Source organism: Prionailurus bengalensis, chromosome B3 (genome assembly GCF_016509475.1).
Source record: "Prionailurus bengalensis isolate Pbe53 chromosome B3, Fcat_Pben_1.1_paternal_pri, whole genome shotgun sequence".
Lineage (NCBI taxonomy): Eukaryota > Metazoa > Chordata > Mammalia > Carnivora > Felidae > Prionailurus > Prionailurus bengalensis.
This window is the reverse complement of record NC_057355.1, coordinates 144697255-144715562: the sequence shown is the minus strand read 5'-3', so window position 1 is coordinate 144715562 and position 18308 is coordinate 144697255. Positions and strand designations below refer to the sequence as shown.

At 53.1% G+C, this 18308-nt stretch overlaps 1 long non-coding RNA gene across 4 annotated transcripts; it reads left to right on the top strand.

Annotated features, from left to right (window-relative positions):
* Window positions 1-3828: 3828 nt before the first annotated feature.
* On the top strand, window positions 3829-17997 carry LOC122469557. 4 transcript variants are annotated; one of them, XR_006293523.1, is made up of 7 exons: window positions 3829-3955; window positions 4927-4996; window positions 12350-12436; window positions 13218-13348; window positions 14062-14112; window positions 16524-17063; window positions 17882-17997. It is a non-coding gene; the product is annotated as an uncharacterized LOC122469557 (long non-coding RNA). The 4 variants fall into 4 exon arrangements; XR_006293520.1 differs by having other exon boundaries at window positions 3830-3955; window positions 12350-12409; window positions 17885-17997; XR_006293521.1 differs by having other exon boundaries at window positions 3830-3955; window positions 17885-17997.
* The last annotated feature ends 311 nt before the right edge of the window (window positions 17998-18308 follow it).

Sequence of the window (18308 nt, the reverse complement as noted above, 5' to 3'; positions counted from 1 at the left end):
TGGATGTCTTCTTTGGAAAAGTGTCTGTTCGTGTCTTTGGCCCATTTCTTCACTGGATTGTTTTTTGGGTGTTGAGCTTAATAAGTTCTTTATAGATTTTGGATCCTGACCCTTTATCTGATGTGTCATTTGCAAATATCTTCTCCCATTCCATCGGTTGCCTTTTAGTTTTGTTGATAATTTCCTTTGCTGTGCAGAAGCTTTTTATCTTGATGAGGTCCCAATAGTTCGTTTTTCCTTTTGTTTCCCCTCATCGTGCCATTTAATCTGTAAGTATTTCATCTTTTCCTTAACATACCTTTATAACTCAAACATACTCAAGGTACTTGGTCTACGATTAAATGCACAATTAAAAAGAAGACAGGAAGCCCATTCCACCACTTCTAGTCAACACTATACTGGAGGTTTGAGCCAGTGCAGTTAATCAAGATAAATAAATTTTTAAAAAATCCTGATTGGACAGGAAGGAGTAAAAATTATCTCTATTTGCAAATGACGTAATCTTGCATGTAGAAAACCCTAAGGAGAACACACACACACACACACACACACACCCTTATTAGAACAACCAGTTCAGCAAGGTTTTAGGATATGAAATCAATATACAAAAATTTATTGTATTTCTATATATTAACAATGAACAAACCAAAAATAAAATTAAGAAACAGCTCCACTGGGGCGCCTGGGTGACTCAGTTGGTTGAGCGTCCTACTTTGGCTTGGGTCATGATCTCACAGTTCATGAGTTCGAGCCCCGCGTTGAGCTCTGTGCTAACGGCTCTGAGCCTGGAGCCTGCTTCCAAGTCTGTGTCTCCCTCTCTCTCTGCCCCTCTCCTGCTCACGCTCTGTCTTTCTTTTTTTTTCAGCGTTTTTTTTTTTTATTTATTTTTGGGACAGAGAGAGACAGAGCATGAACGGGGGAGGGGCAGAGAGAGAGGGAGACACAGAATCGGAAACTGGCTCCAGGCTCTGAGCCATCAGCCCAGAGCCCGACGCGGGGCTCGAACTCCTGGACCGCGAGATCGTGACCTGGCTGAAGTTGGACGCTTAACCGACTGTGCCACCCAGGCGCCCCGCACGCTCTGTCTTTCAAAAATAAACAAATGTTAAAAAACAATCTAAAAAAGAAATATCTCCATTTAGAAAAGCATCAGAAAGAAGAAAATACTTAGCAATAAATTTAACAAAAGAAACACAAGATTTGCACACTGAAAGCTGTAAAACGTTGTTGAAAGACATGAAAAGACATCCTATGTTCATGGATTGGAAGTCATAATATTGTGTGTGTATTTTATTTTAGTGGACACACAGTGTTGCATTAGTTTTAGGTGGACCACGTAACAATTGGACAAGTCCATACATTATACTGGGCTCACAACAAGTGTAGCTGCCATCTGTCACTATGCAACACTATTCAATACCACTGACTATGGGGGGGGGGGGGGGGCGGGCCTGGGTGGCTCAGCCGGTTAAGCGTCCAACTTCGGCTCAGGTCATGCTCTTGTGGTTTGTGGGCTCGAGCCCCACGTCGGGCTCTGTGCTGACTGCTCAGAGCCTGGAGCCTGCTTCAGATTCTGTGTTTCCCTCTGCCTATCCCATGCTCATGTTCTGTCTCTGTTTCTCAGTAATAAATAAATGTTAAAAAAAATTTTTTTTTAAATGCCACTAACTATATTCCCGATGCTGTACATTTTGTCCCCTTGACTTATTCATTCCCTAATGGAAGCCTGTACCTCCCATTCCCCTTCCATTTGCCTGTCCCTCCACCCTTGTCCCCTCTGGTGAATATCAGTTTGTTTTCTGTATTTATGGATCTATTTCTTCTTTTTATTTTCATTTGTTTTATTTTTTAGATTCTACATGTAAGTGAAAATTGTTTGCAATTTCTCTCTTTCTATCTGACTTATTTCACTTTGCAAAGTATCCTCTAGGTCCATCCATTTTGTCATAAATGGCAAGATCTCGCTCCTGTTTATGGCTGAGTAATACCTAGTAACACTTCATTGGAATCTGACACATCATTGTATTTTTTTTTAGCTAAAAAAGTTGTTTTTAAGGTTTTTTTTAAATGTTTATTTACTTTTGACAGAAAGAGACAGACCATGAGTGGGGGAAGGGCAAAGAGAGAGGGAGACACAGAATCCGAAGCAGGCTCCAGGCTCCGAGCTGTCAGCACAGAGCTCGGCCTGGGGCTGGAACTCACGGACGTGAGATCATGACCTGAGCCGAAGTCGGACGCTCAACCGACTGAGCCACCCAGGTGCCCCTGTTTTTGAGGTTTTAAATTATTTATTTTGAGAGAGGCAGAGACGTGAGCAGGGGAGGGGCAGAGAGAAAGGAAGAGAGAGAATCCCAAGCAGGCTCTTCACTGTCAGTGCAGAGCCCAACAGGGGGCTCGAACCCACAACCATGAGATCCATGACCTGAGCCCCAAACCAAGAGTCCGATGCTTAACTGACTGAGCCACCCAGGCACCCCTTTCATTTTTTTAAATGTTTATTTATTTATTTATTTATTTATTTATTTATTTTTTTTTAAATTTTTTTTTTCTTAACGTTTTATTTATTTTTGAGACAGAGAGAGACAGAGCATGAACGGGGGTGGGCAGAGAGAGAGGGAGACACAGAATCGGAAGCAGGCTCCAGGCTCTGAGCCATCAGCCCAGAGCCCGACGCGGGGCTCGAACTCACGGACCGCGAGATCGTGACCTGAGCTGAAGTCGGACGCTTAACCGACTGCGCCACCCAGGCGCCCCAAATGTTTATTTATTTTTGAGAGAGAGAGAGACAGAGCATGAGCAGGGAAGGGGCAGAGAGAGGAGACACAGAATCGGAAGCAGGCTCCAGGCTCTGAGCTGACAGCACAGAGCCCGATGCGGGGCTCCAACCCACGAACCAGGAGATCATGACCAGAGCTGAAGCTGGAGGCTCAACTGACTGAGCCCCCCAGGTGCCCCTTTCATTGGGGTTTTGATTTGCATTTCCCTGGTGATTAGTGATGTTGAGCATCTGACATCATGTTGAGGTGGCAAAATACTACTCAAATCGACCTACGGATTCAACACAGTCCTTGTCAAAATCCCAGCTGGCTCGGGAGGGGGCCTGCCGCCTGAGTGGTTCAGTCAGTTGAGTATCCGTCTCTCCTCTGTTCTTGTATGTGCATGTACTCTCTCTCAAAATAAATAAACGTAAACAATTTTTTTAAATTACCAAAGAAGCTAGCGAGTTCACAGCTAACAGGATTTGCGGCGTATCCAGTTCCCCAATTCCTGTCATTCATTCAAAACATATGTTTGAGCGGTTACTGTGCCGGGCACCGTGGGGGAGGGGTGGGGGGAAGGGACCTTGGGATTGGAACCCTTAGGCGCATGGACTCGTGGGCCAGTAGAAATCCTTGGGCCACTTCCACACAGGCTGATCCGGCCGGCGGTGGGAACGCAGGGGAGGGGCTTGTAACTTCCGTGGTCCGGGAAGGCTTCCTGGAGGAGGCGCCAAACTCAGCTCCCCAGGTTTAAGGAAGCCAGAGGTGGGGGCGGGGTGAAGTCCGGGCTGGGGGTGGTTGGGGGAGGGGCTCGCGGCCCTCCTCAATCTGGGCGATGGGAAGTGGCCGCCGCCCGGGGCGGGAGCAGTCCTCGGGTACCGCCGGAGGGGGGCGGCGGGTGGGCGCGTTAAAAGGTTTGGACGTCATCCCGGGGCACAGGGGAGTCGCTCAAGATTTCGCGACAAAGCGATGTCCTCAGGAAGGCTTCCGTGGCCGCGAAGGGAGCGCGGGAGGGCGGCTCCGAGGCGCGGGGCGCAGGGGCGCGGGGGGCGGGGGTCTGGGCGGGGCGGGAGGGGCCGCTCGCCCCGTCGCCGCGGCGATGTCTGTGACGTCACACAGGTCCGGCCACAGCCCCCCGCCCCTTCGGGGCTCGGCGGTGACCACGCCGGGAACGAGATGGACAAGCCGTTCAGAAGGTGAGTCTGCGGTGCCCGCCCGCACGCCCCGCGCGCCCGACCCTCGAATTCCGACCTGGGCGGCACTGAAGGAGCCTCGCCCGGGCCCACCTGGGTGGCGAGCCCATTGCCGGTGGCCCCGACGACCGGAGGGACGACACGCCCTCGCTACGTCGGGGGCTCCTCTTCCCGTCCAGCCCCAGCCCCGGCAGGGGGGGCGCAGGTGCGGGGCGCAGGGGCCTGGCCGGGTGCGCCCTCCCCGCCGCTGCTGGCCCCGCAGGGGGCCGCTAGAGCCGCGTGGGCCCGGGTAGGACGCGGGTGGGCTTCCGCCAGCAAGAAGGGGCCGAGGCAGCTGGGTCCAGATCCTGCGGGGCGGGGGGGGGGGGTTCCGTGGGAGTGAGGACAGCCTTCCCTGGGGGGTTGGTGCCCCACCGCCTGGGTCGGGAGTCCTTGCCTTGGAGACCCCCACCCCCACTTTTTCCCCTTATGGAGGGGCAGCCAGTCTTCCAGGAGTCAGGCCTCCAGGGCAGTGAGAGCCTAGTGTGTGGTGAGGACGGAGGTGGGGGGGGGGGAAACCTCCATTTCCCCCCAGGCGTTACCTGTGAGGGGTTAAGAAGGGGTGCCTCCAGCCTTCTTCCAATGTGGGGAGGGGTGGGGGCCGGTGGGCGCTGGGCCATCTCTGCCCAGGGTCAGGGTCAGGGTGGGAGGGTGGCCCCGGGCTGACCCTGCTTTGCCCTCACGCATGAAACAGCTTGGTGGACATGTTCCCCTCCCCCTGCAAACCCACAGGAAAATTCTGGGTCACCGGGGAATTACCCTGGGGTTCGTCTGCAAAGCTACACAGTATTTCTCCAAAATGTCATCTTAACCCGTAGTTTCCTCGAGGGCAACCTGATTTAAAATAAGAAATAAAATCCCGAGGTCCTGTGCTCCAGGACCAGGAATTCTGTGAATTCCTTCAGTCTGAATAGCGGTTCTTATTTTGGCTGTAGAACTTGGTGATCTGATGGATTCTGATACAAGCCCAGGTGCTTTGGAGAGGTCGACTCGCAGATAAACAAGGTAGGGTGAGAATTGGCTTCATCTGAAACGTGTGTGTCCCCCCCTCCCCTCCCCCCTTTAAAGCTTGGTCAACATTGTCTGGAATGGGAATTGTGATTTTTTTTTTTTTAAGTCATCTTTGTGCTTAACGTGAGGCTTGAACTCATGACCCCAAGAGCAAGAGTCGCAGGCTTCATGGACTGAGCCAGCCAGGTGCCCTGGAGTTATAAGTTTTCGCCTTTTTTTCAGTTGGCGTAAGGAATATGAAAAAAAAAAAAAATCCACTGTCTTTCCTTTTTATTACAGCTCAGAATAATTGCACGAAAAAGTGGCCAAAGTAATATCAAGTATGGTAGGAAGGTGTCCATCATAAAATCTAACACTGAGGGAGGGGAAAAGGGAAAAAAAAAAACCAACCCCGGGGCACCTGGGTGACTCAGCTGGTTGAGTGTCTTGATATTGCGCTTTGTGAGTTCAAGCCCTACATTGGGCTCGCTGCTGTCAGTGCAGGGCTTGCTTGGGATCCTCTGTCCCCCTCTTTCTCTGTCCCCGCCCCACACTTGCACTCTCTCAAAAATAAGTAAATACTGAGTGTAACCGCTCAGTCGGTTAAGCGTCTGACTGTGGCTCAGGTCAGGATCTCACCGTCCATGAGTTCGAGCCCCGCATCGGGCTCTGTGCTGACAGCTCGGAGCCTGGAGCCTGCTTTGGATTCTGTGTCTCCCTCTCTCTCTGCCGCTCCCCTGCTCATGCTCTGTCTCTCTCTGTCTCAAAAATCAATCATTTAAAAAAGTTAAAAAAGGGGCGCCTGGGTGGTTCAGTCAGTTAAGCGGCCGACTTCGGCTCAGGTCATGATCTCGCAGTCCATGAGTTCAAGCCCCGCATCAGGCTCTGTGCTGACAGCTCGGAGCCTGGAGCCTGTTTCAGATTCTGTGTCGCCTTCTCTCTGACCCTTCCCCATTCATGCTCTGTCTCTCTCTGTCTCAAAAATAAATAAAAATAAACATTAAAAAAATTTTTTTAAAAAGTTTAAAAAAACATTAAAAAAAGAATACCTCTGTGATTTGTGTACCAAAGTACAGACCCTCATGCCCCCACCCCCCACCCCATCATTTAAAGGGTAGGACTAAGGAGGATAATTTTCAGTCTCTGACTTCACTTTCTTTTGTTATTAAAATTTTTTTTTCAAATATTTTTGAGAGACAGAGGGGAGGGGGACAGAGGATCTGAAGCAGGCTCTGTGCTGACAGCAGAGAGCCTAGTGTGGGGCTCGAACTCCCCAACGATCATGACCTGGGTTGAAGTCGGACCCTTAACCCACTGAGCCACCCAGACACTCCTCTGACTTCACTTGAGACTATTACACTTGAATGAATATTTCCTGAGCACTGACCCTGGCCCAGGGACTTGGGCATGGAGATAACGAAGCCACGCCTAACAGGCATGTGTCTAAAGGACGTAGAGTGTGGGGGCCGCCTGAGGGGCTTAGTTGGTCAAGTGTCCAGCTCATGGTTTTCGCTCAGGTCACGGTCTCATGGGCTCTGCTAACAACACGGAGCCTGCCTGGGATTCTTTCTCTCCCTCTCTCTGCCCCCCCCCCCAATAAATAAATAAATGTAGAAAAAAGGGACATAGAGTGTGTGTATGTGTATGTTTTGGGGGTAGTGGTGTTTATACTGTGAAGAGCAACCCTCAACAGCTTCCTGCTCTCCCAGGTTCCTGGGCCAGGAAGGGGGGCTCAGATGTTTGAAGTCTGGACCAGATCTTAGTTTCTTTCAAGCAGGTAGAAAATGAAGACAGAGCTTCCTGTGAAATGATAGACCATGTTACCACTGCCTACCTCCACCCGAATAAAGCCAATCCGCCTAGAAACCACTTTGGGGATGGGGCACCTGGGTGGCTAGGTTGATTAAGCATCCGACTTCGGCCCAGGTCATGATCTCACAGTTTGTGGGTTCGAGCCCCACATCGGGCCCTGTGCTGGCAGTTCAGAGCCTGGAACCTGCTTCGGATTCTGTCTCCCTCTCTCTCTGCTCCTCCCCTACTCATGCTCTGTCTCTCTCTGTCTCTCAAAAATAAATAAACATTAAAAAAATATCACTTTTGGGGATGTGGAGTTTGAGGATTCTTTCAGAACAAATTTTATTGCAAGGAAAGGGTGCCTGTTCTTGAACTAGAACTGTTGATATTAATGAATATTGTTAAGAGATAACTTAAAAATTTTTTAAATGTTTATTTTTGAGAGAGAGAGAGACAGAGCGTGAACAGGGCAAGGTCAGAGTGAGAGGGAGACACAGAATTTCAAGCAGGCTCCAGGCTCAAGCTATTAGCCCAGAGCCCGACGTAGGGCTCGAAACCACGAAGAATGAGATTGTGACCTGAGCCAAAGTTGGACGCTTCACCGACTGAGCCACCCACATGCCCCAAGAGACAACTTTTATTATTTTTGATTTATTTATTTATTTATTTTTAATTTTTTTAAACGTTTATTTATTTATTATTTATTATTTTTTTTTTAATTTTTTTTTCAACGTTTATTTATTTTGGGGACAGAGAGAGACAGAGCATGAACGGGGGAGGGGCAGAGAGAGAGGGAGACACAGAATCGGAAACAGGCTCCAGGCTCCGAGCCATCAGCCCAGAGCCCGACGCGGGGCTCGAACTCACGGACCGCGAGATCGTGACCTGGCTGAAGTCGGACGCTTAACCGACTGCGCCACCCAGGCGCCCCAAACGTTTATTTATTTTTGAGACAGAGCATGAGCGGCGGAGGGGCAGAGAGAGAGGGAGACACAGAATCTGAAACAGGCTCCAGGCTCTGGGCTGTCAGCACAGAGCCCCACGTGGGGCTCGAACTCACAGATGGCGAGATCATGACCTGAGCCGAAGTCGGCCGCTTAACCGACTGAGCCCCCTGGCGCCCCAAGAGACAACTTTTAAAATGTGTTTTTCCTTTAAAGCAGAAAAGCAAAATTTACTTCAGTACTGAGATCAACTTAGTGGCCAACTTAGAACAAACCCGGTCCGAATTCTGATGACCCCACCGTGCCTCTTGATGGTGGCGGATGAGGCCTCACCGTAATTTTTCCTCCTTTTTCCTTCATCTTGAGAATACACTCGCGGAACTCCTCTTGGCCGAGAGATCATTTTGCGTGTGTTCTCTTCCTCCTTCCTGCAGACCGGCGTGTCTGCCCCTAGGCCCCCCCTCGGGAGCTGGCTGTCTGGACCTCACTTTGCCTTTGTAGCCCCTGCTCCTGGACTCCAGGCAGGAACCTTCAGACCCAGCCTCATTCAGCTAGGGAGTGGGCCTGACCCCCCAGGGCCACGCTTCCTGGACGTGGCTCCAGGGGTGGAGTGACAAGGGGCTGGGGACAGGTCCTAGGGAGCTTGAAGCTAAGGTTAAGGAGTCCTGGGCCTGGACCGCCCCCTCTCCTGCCCCCCCCTCCCAGAGGAGGTCACCCTAGTCTCTGGGGCTTTGGATTGTTTGGGGGAGGTCTTGGCCCATCATTTTTTTTCTTCTTCCTGCCTTGTTGGCCAGCATTTAACCTTGTGATTAGAAAAATGTAAAAATGGCTCTTCATTCATTCATTCATTCATTAAAATTTTTTTATTTAAAAATTTTAAAATGCTTATTTTTGAGAGAGAGCACAGGCAGGGGAGGGGCAGAGAGAGAGGGAGACACAGAATCAGAAGCAGGCTCCAGGCTCCAAGCCGTCAGCCCAGAGCCCGATACGGGGCTCGAACCCACAAACCTCGAGATCATGACCTCGGCCAAAGTCGGCCGCTCAACCGACTGAGCCGCCCAGCCACCCCTTTGCTGTTTATTTTCCAGTGTTTTATTAGTACACTAAAACGTTCTATTTATAAAGCAAACATTGTAAAGCTTTGTTAGGAAAATTGGCCAAGCATTCAATTTGTAGCAAATGTCAAATTACCACGTTGACTCTTAGCCATCTGGCAGCTGGCAAATGGGAGCTGCTGTCTGGCCTGGGGCAGGGTGGCAGGTCTTGGTGGTGGTGTCACTGTAGCTACACTGGAGACCGCAGAAGCAGGGACACCTCTTGGAGGAAAATGCACCGCTGGGCGCCCGGGGGGCTCAGTCAGTTGAGCGGCCGACTCCAGCTCAGGTCACGATCTCACGGTTCCTGAGTTCAGGCCCCACGTGGGGCTCTGTGCTGACGGCTCGGAGCCTGGAGCCTGCTTCGGATTCTAGGTCTCCCTCTCTCTCTGCCCCTCCCCTGCTAGTGCTCTGTTTCTCAAAAATAGATAAACATTAAAATAAATTTTAAAAAGTAAAATTGTCCATGACCACCGGATATTAAAAATATGCACTTGGCCGGGGACGTAGCGGATGAGGGCGCCTGTGGGACGTGCACGCACACAGGCCTCCAGGAAATACCTGTTGAGCATCGACCCCGTGGTCAGTGCTGTGCCAGGCTCTGGGGACACGGCTGTGGACGGAGAAGCAAAAAGTCCAGGTGACGGCGTTCGAGTCGGTTGAAAGGGGCTGCCGATCCCAGAGAGAGAGCAGGAGGGCACGGAGATTGCTAGAGTGACCGGGACCAGGGAGAAAAATGCAGTGGTGGGTGTTGTGCGCCTGCGTGAGAAGAGGCGGCTTGAGCGGGAGGTTGGGATGTGAGCTGGGGGGCCTCTAGCGAGGCCTCGTGGGAGGGTGGCCTCAGCGGAAAGACAGGTTAGAAGTGAGGGGCTCAGCCCGTGAGGGGGGACCGCCAGCCGTGGAGGGGTGGACAAGAGGAGCTGGGAGGGACCGGGAGGCCACAGGGGGCAGGAGGGATACTGTGTGATGCCAGCCAAGCTCTAACAGCGTTGCTCTGGGGCGAGGAAGTGGGGAGAAGCAATGGGATTCTGGGCTCATCTGGAAGCTGGCTGATGAACGGGACGTGGGGTTTGGAAGGGAACGGGTCGGGGCGATGGGAAGACTGTAGCTTGAACAGCAAGATCAGCAGAGCGGCCTGTGCCGAGCCTGGAGGGCTGCGGTGGGGCAGGTTTGGGGAAGGTCAGCCGGCTGACCTTGGACAAATAAGTTGGGAGAACCTGTTAGAGATCCTGGCGAGGCCCGGCGGCAAGGCCCGGGCGTACGGAGCCGGGAGGTGGAGACCAGGGTCACCAGAGGCGGTGGGGGGGGGGAGGGCCTTGGGGCCAGGGACGTGGGTGCAGGTGCTCGTGTGTGCGCGTGAGTGGGCGCGTGTAGCTGGGCAGATACAGGGTGGGCAGCGGCACTGAGGGTTAGAGCTTAACCCCCAGGACTCGGTCGAAGGTAGGGATTTGGTGGCTCTCAGGGCAGAGGTGGTGACTTCTCAACTCTTCATTAGGAGATTTTCAAACATGCAGCCCAAGGGGACGGGCTGACGTTCTCGCAGCTTCTCGGCAGGAAGGCCTTTTTTAGGACAAGCCCAGCACCGTCAGCCTGCCTTAGGCCTCACGTGCTCCCCTGAAATCATGAGCCTCCCCCACCCCCGGGAGCTGTGGGGGGACAGGCAGCGGCAGCCCTTGGGGTAAAGGGCCGAGCCTCATAGCCCTTACATCCTGTGGACAGATCACGAGATAGAGTCCTGCCCCGCCACGTGGACAAGTGCGTAGAAAGGAGCCCGTGTGGGGGCGCCTGGGTGGCTCAGTCAGTTGAGCGTTTGACTCTTGATTTCGGCTCGGGTCGTGATCCCAGGGTCGAGATTGAGCCCCACCCACATCGGGCTCCCCACTGAGTGTGGAACCTGCTTAAGATTCTCTCCCTTTCTCTCTCTGCCCCTCCCCCACGTTTCTTTCTGTCTCTCTCTCTCTCTCTCTCAAAATAAACAAACATGTAGACATTAAAAAAAAGCCTGCATGTGGATCCACTCTGCATGTCCTGGGGACGCACAGGGTGGCCCACAGTCAGCATCTGGGGGACCTCGTGTATTTATTGTATGATGTTTAATGGTGTTTTTTTTTTTTTTTTAACCACACGCATGAAATACCTTTTTGTTAAAAAGTACGTAAGAAGCCCTTTAACACGGTGCCAACCAGCTGGTCTAGAAAACATGGGGTTGGCATTGACCCTGGCCTGTACCTCCGTCAGAGAAAGCGAGGAGGAAAGAGGGGTCTGGTTCCTCTACTTGTTATAATTTCACTTTCTTGGTACTTTTGTCTGCACTTGGCCTGGAGAGAGCACTGAGAAACAGGACGCGTTCCTTCGGAGTTCAAAGTTAAGTTGCTTTGGACATGTCACAGGGACACAGGAGTCAACGGAACGAGTTCCGGCCAAAACGGACTAAATCGCGTAGCATGTATGTAGTTATTCTTTTTAAATGTTTTAGTTTTTTCGGTAATCTCTACGCTGAACGTGGGGCCAGAACTCACAACCCCAAGATCAAGAGTCACATACTCTTGTCGTATTTATTATAACCCAAGTGTAATTGAGTAAATCAACAAGCAGGTAGAAAAATCTCCCACGCGGAGGGAGCTCCGTAGACGCTCCCTGTCTGCGCGGGGGCATGAATCTCCAGTCGTTGAGTGTGGTGGCCGGCGTGACCGTGTCCCAGGAGGGCCGGGAGGGAGAAACCCGACAGGTGCCGTGCCAGCCAGGTGGCCACGGCGAGGTCCCTGTAAAACTTCATGGTGACACCCGTGCGATGAGGGCACTGCCCCTCTGGGGGCGGCCTCCCCAAATCCACAGTCCTAGTGATTTCGGAAGAAAAACGTCAGCCGAATCCCCGTGGGGGGACATCTTACGAGACGGTCCTCAGAACCGTCCAGGTCATCAAAAGCGAGGAGAGCCTGAGGCGCTGTCACAGCCGAGAGGGGCCTAAGAGGATGTGGCCACTGAGTGGCCACTGGATGGAATGTAGTGTCCTGGGTGGGACCCGGGGGCAGAAAGAGGAGGCGAGGTGAAAGCTAATGACATCTGAAGGAAGTACAGATGGACTTCAGTTAATACTTAAAGAAATTGATTTTTTAAAAATATTTATTAACATTTATTTTTGAGAGACAAAGAGAGGCAGAGCATGAGCAGGGGAGGCGGGGAGAGAGAGAGAGAGAGAGAGAGAGAGAGAGAGACAGAATCTGAAGCAGGCTCCAGGCTCCGAGCTGTTTGTTAGCACAGAGCCCAACCCGAGGCTCGAACTCACCAACTGCGAGACCATGACCCGAGCTGAAGTCGGACGCTCAACCGACGGAGCCACCCAGACGCCCCTTAAAGAAATTGATTTTTGCTGGGAACCGTTCTAGCCTTGAAGATGCTAATGTGCCTTGTGCTTTAGGGTCTGTTTTTATCCTTTCCTGTTCCTCTGACCTTGGCCCGGAACTGGTGTGCCACGGAGCCCACTTTGGGAAGCTGGAGGTAGGCGTGCGTGTGGTGACTGTGGCGCTTCCCCTCAGGGCCTGGAGGTGCCTTCCCGCGAGGACTCTTGAAAGCCAGGGACATGAGACTCCGCGGAGGTAGGTTTGCAGCCCCTCGTGCTCTAGGTAAGTTGTTTTGTTTTTTGCTGTTCTCGCTCTTCTTTGGGTGCCTGTTGTTTTTTGAAAAAGTTGTTTTTTTAACAACCTCACACTTGGGAAAAGCTCTCTGACTCAGGTGGGTCAGTCCCCATCCCGGGCTCACGTTCTTCACCTGTTAAAGGGGGAGGAGGACATTTGAGCTGAGTGGGTGCCCCCCCAACAGTCTAGAACTTTCAGTGTCAATGAATGTGTGACATTCCCTTTTTTTTTTTGCCCCTAGATTTATCTGTGCTTTATTTCAAAAGAAATTGAAATTGTTGATAGTAGTTAGCGTAATAAAAATGAAAGCCTCAATTAAAGAATATATTTTCCTCGTAAAATAAGATATTCTTTTTTTGTTTCTTTTTTTTTAAATATGAAATTTGTCAAATTGGTTTCCATACTGAATGTGTGACATTTCCAATGAGCTTGTTAAGACCGAGCTTCTCGGGGCAAAGGGGCTTTCCCCTCACAGAGGCGAAGCCCACGGGCTACACTCCCCGCCACCAGCTGCCCGCGGGTTCCCTAAAACGCTTTCGCAAAACTCTAGATCTGTCTTGGGGAGGTAGCACCCACGGTGCAACCCAGCCCCGTTGGGACGCAGCTCTGGCTCTGACAAATGCGTCCTACAGAGTGACCGCCATCACAGCCGAGGCACACAGTCCCACAGCTCCGGAAGGTTCCCTCCTGCCCTTTTGTGGCCAAGCCCTCACCCGCCCCTGGCAACCAGTGACCTGTGCTTTGTCCCTGTGAACTTGATGTTTTGTAGCGAAGTGAAAAGCCCAGGCCCCGGCCATGGCTGGTCTGAGGTCCGGCCGGCCCGCCTGCATCAGGGCAGCGTTTGCTAGCACCAGGGCCGGCTTCCGGAAGAGGTGGAGGAACACACCCCATCGCTTCAAGGTGCTCCCCTGTTCGACGCCCCCTCCCCTGCTAGTGGACATGGGGGCAGGGCGGGGAGGGCGGGAGACCCCGTGTGCCCCAGACCAGGAACCCTTGCTCTGGGCCCGCACTCTCTGTGGAAATGGTATTCTCAGCGGTTCTTGGTAACATCTTTACGGGGCTTCTCTTCTCAAAAGCAGGGGTGTTCAATCTCCTGTCCTTTGGGAGTCTGTCGATGAGAAAAAGCAAGAGCTGCTTTCTCCCAGCAGCCTGGGATTAGCAAGGAGGGTTCTAGAATATCTGGTGCCAGCCCCGGGTTCTTCGAGGGACCCTGAGCAAGCAAGGCCTGGCTGTTGTCTGGGCCTCATCTGTAAAGGAAGGGGTTAGGATGGATGGTCTAGTATCTTCCATGATCTTCTGGCTTTGGGTTTAGAATAAGTTCCAGGGTTCTCTCTCCCTGGTTAAATCCAGCTGCTGAATTCGCCCTCTTGCCACATTCCTGGTTCTACTCTTCCTATTCATGGCGGCCCACGTTTGCATTTTAGTCCCTCAGACCAGGGAAGTCCTTCTTGTCCGCCCCCGAGGGCCGCCATCCGCCGAGTGTCCGGTGTGGCGGGACCCGCGGGCGTGGGTTCTCTCTGCCCCTTGCTCTTGAACGCTGAGCTGCTGTCCGCCTGCCTTCATCGAAAGGATTGTTCAGCACCGCCTGTCTTTGTTTCTTTAAATTTCCCCAGGCCAATCACAAAAAGAATCACATGGAGTTAATTGAAGGTATCTGGAGAGAGGTAGGTGATAGAATGGGCCAGCAGCCAGTCCCCTCACTTAGAGGACGGTGGAGCCCTCCCCAAATCCAAGTCCCCAGAACCAGCCACGGGCCGACCCTTCAAGGAGGACTTTGCAAGGAGAGTGGTTTGGGACCTGCTGTGTGTGCCCTTTTGTGGTTAAGAATGGAGTTACTATATGTGAGGAGGAGCTTCACTTTGATATTTAAATGGATGTTTCCTTTTTTTTCTCCACCCCCGCCCCCCCCCCAAAACATTTAAGTAAGAAAAAGACTCAAAGTAGTTTCCCTTGGAAGATTGACAAGGCCATAAGTTTGAGTAATTGCAATCTCAAAATTAATTAATCTCTACCCCCGGCGTGGGGTTCGAACTCACATCCTGGAGATCAAGAGTGGCACATTCTACCGGCTGGGGTAGATTAAATTCAATCGAAATTAAAATCAATCTCCATAATCAGTTCGGGGATGGTGAATATTTGGTCTCATGGTGCTTTGAGGCACCAGGTCATGCTGTCCTGCCGTTCTGACCCAAACCATTCTAGCCAGGGGATAAACGTCCTATCCCGGCATCCCTTGGTTTGTAAGTATGGATGCTGTTGGCTGATTTGCAGGCCGAGACCGTTAGCCTCCCCCACACGGGTACCCCCTCGGGCCTGGGCCTTGAGGCCATCGTGGGGGGTCCCACGATGCTGGCTTTGTGAACTCCAACAATTCTGAGCGGTCTCTGAATCTGAAATGATTACCGTTGCCTACAGACTATGCTGTTAGCTATTTTATTCCCTGTTTTGGGGACTCCGTAACAGCGTTGACTGTCCACAGAAGAAATGAGCTTTCTCGGGAGGTTTTCACCACCCAGGTGAGATGACCCCATGGGGGTCCCTGCATTGGCTCAGCCCCGGGGCCTTTTCTCAGGGTGTGATTGAAGCCCCGTCCGTGGTCAGTGAGAGGGGAACACCTCACCGGTCCTCACGGGGCCCTGGCGGAGCTGGGGGGGGGGGGGGTCAGCGCAGCGCTGGGAGTTACCAGGGGTGCAGCTCCCCACTGTCAGCGGGGGAAGTGACGATGGTCAGTCGCGGGGCCTTAGACTTTCCTGGAGACCCTTGCTGCCAGAGCCGCTTCGGCAGGAGGGTAAAAAGCTAGAGTAAGGAATAGGAAATTCGGGTACGAGGTCAGGTCAGAAATAGGAAATTCGGGTCAAGGAATTCGGGTACGAGGTTGGGTACACGCAGTGGAGCCGTGTGATAAGGGATCCAGAGAGTTACAAGGCCCCCTGAGCCAGCGGTCACAAAGAGGCGGCCAGCTGCTGACCTGCACACGTGGCCTTTGAGGACAGAGCGCGGGCACCTTTGAAAACCGTGACCACTGGACTTAAATGCTCATCTCAGCCCCTTTGGGCCGCCTTGGACAGCCCTTCGTGTGGGGGTGGTGGCTGGTGAGGGGCACGTGTCTGCACCCCTTGGTCAGGGAGCCTGAGGCAGGCAGGCCAGGAAAACGACTCTGGGAGGAAGTGAGCTCAGACAGCGCCCTCCCGGGCCCCTGGTGGTGTGGACCAGCCTGTGCACGGCACTGGGATAAGGGCTTTCAGTTATGGGGCTCAGATTGGGCCCCCAGTGATGGTGGACCCTCAGGCCTTTTGGATGCTATGGGGTATCTGTCTAATGCATTTTTTATTTTTAATTAAAAAAAATTTTTTTAATGTTTATTTTTCAGAGAAAGCGAGCGAGCAGGGGAGGGGCAAAGAGAGAGGGACACAGAATCTGAAGCAGGTGCCAGGCTCTGAGCTGTCAGCACAGAGCCTGACACGGGGCTTGAACCCACGAACTGTGAGATCATGACCTGAGCTGAAGTCAGATGCTTAACTGACTGAGCCACCCAGGCGCCCCAATTTTTTATTTTTTTAATGTTTATTTTTGAGAGTGAGTGCCAGCTGGGGAGGGGCAGGGAGAGAGGGGGACAGAGGATTCCAAGCGGCCTCGTGCTGTCAGCACAGACCCCAAGGCAGGGCTCAAACCTGTGAACCGAGAGATCGTGATCTGAGCCAAAGTCAGATGCTTACCCGGCTGAGCCACCCAGGTGCCCCTATTATTTATTTTTTTTTAAGTTTATTTATTCTGAGAGAGAGATCGAGTAGGGAAGGGGCAGAGAGAGGGAGAGACAAAGTCCCTCAGCGCAGAGCCCGACGCGGTGCTCGAACTCACAAACTGTGAGATCATGACTTGGGCCAAAATCGAGTCGGACGCTTAACTGATGGAGCCACCCGGGTGCCCGTCTAATGCATTTTTAACAATTGCAAGGCAGATATGCAAAATTTGCCACCGTCAGTGATGGAAAGAGGAACTTCTGCGCGTGACAAGTGTGTGGTGCTTTACCCTGGTAGAAATTGCTAATTGGCTCAGAAATAAATGATGTCGTCAGTTTTTAGATCCTTACGACGGCCAGTCTTCGGAAGATCCCCCCAGCCATTCTGTCTACAGTCTCAGCACCTGTTGTCCGGGCGACGTGACCTGTATTGTGCCTTCACACGCACCGACGTCCAGGAGTCCAGGAGAGGTCCGCGTAGAAGATCCTCTCGCCTCAAAAATCCCAGACCGCCTCCTCAAAGCTGCCAGCTGGGGCCCTGCGTCCCCGGAGGCCGACGACGTGGACATGTGGCCTGTCGAGGCCAGCGGCCCCGAGGCGCCAGGGTGGCCAGCCGGGCCGTCCGGAGCCCCAGAGGACCGGAGAATGACGGAGGAGGGGTGGCCCAGGGCAGCCGGTCCCCTCCTCCCCGCCGCGGAGCCCTCTGAGCCCGGCAGACACACGCAGGACAGGACCAGAGGGTCCCGGCCGCCTCCCAGACTTGGGAGTGAGAAGGACAAGGGGCCCAAGCTCATCCTCTTCAAGAGGAAACTGGAACTCTTACTGGCAGAGCCCGAGAAAAGGAAGAGGAAGAAGCAGTATGTGGCCTAGACCGAGGTGAGCGGAGTCGGCTCGGGAAGGAGGTGCCCGTTGGCCAAAGCCAACGCTGACGGACTTGTATCAATGGAACACTTGCCCTTTGTGTGTCTTAAACAATGAACACCTGGGTGCCCACCTGTTTGCTTACAAACGGGTTTCCGGTGGAGGAAAGGTCCTGTGTGACCCTCGTGGAACCCACTTCCCGAGTCCGAGCATTTCTTGACTTTTACTAAATATTGATGCATTGGTGGAACAATTTTTTTAAAAAACCCGAATTCGTGGTACCCGTTGTTCTCCCTGCTGGCGCATCTGCTGAGGGGGGTGGGGGAGTGGGGGATGGGGTGGACAGAGGAGGGGCTCTGGGGGTTGCTGACACAACAAGGTAAGAATATTTAGGATAACACACTGGTGGATTCTGGTGTGAACTGCCCACCCGGCACCTTGACCAGCTGCCTCGTGTCCCCGTTTCCGTTCCTCTGTCACTGTGTTCACAGAGGGTTTTCTGAGCAGTTGGTTTTGGCTGTTGACAGCGTCATGGTCTTGATGTGCTTTTTAAAATTTAATTTATAAATGTTTATTTTTGAGAGACCGGGGCAGAGAGAGGAGACAGAATCTGGAGCAGGGTCCGGACTCTGAGCTGTCGGCACAGAGCCCGACGTGGGGCTCGAACCCACGAACTTCGAGATCATGACCTGAGCCAACGTCGGACGCTTAACCGACTGAGCCACTCAGGCGCCCCCTTCTTGACGTGCCATTTGAAAACAATGGGGTGGCAGTGGCTCTCTTCCCCTTTCCCAGCTTCTGGGCGTTTGCTCACTGAGCCTTTTATTCCCCAGCAGGCATGAGCTGAGCACAAGCCTGGCGCCAGTGCCGGCTGGCCGCTGCCCACACGCCCCGGGACCCCCAGGACCGTGCTGTTCCCAAGTGCCAATAAAGGGAAGCCCGAGGAGAAGAGCGCCCGTTCCTGCGGGTGGGCGGGGCGCCGGGGTGCGAGGTGGGTAACGGGGGGCCGGCCCGGGCACAGGCGCGCCGCTGTCCCGGCTCCGGGGCCCTCTGGCCTGTGTGCCAGCGCTGCTCGCTAAGGATGAGTGGTGCCGTGGCCACTCTTCGGTCCGACCCTCCCGACTGGACGGTGAGTGGGTGGTCCCAGAGGCGGGGTCCACCCCCCCCCCCCCCGAGGCCCCCACAGGCCGGGCTTGCAGTGGGGCGAGGCTCAGAGGCCCTGGGGCCCGGGACGGTCACACTGGGCTTTCGGGGGCAGCA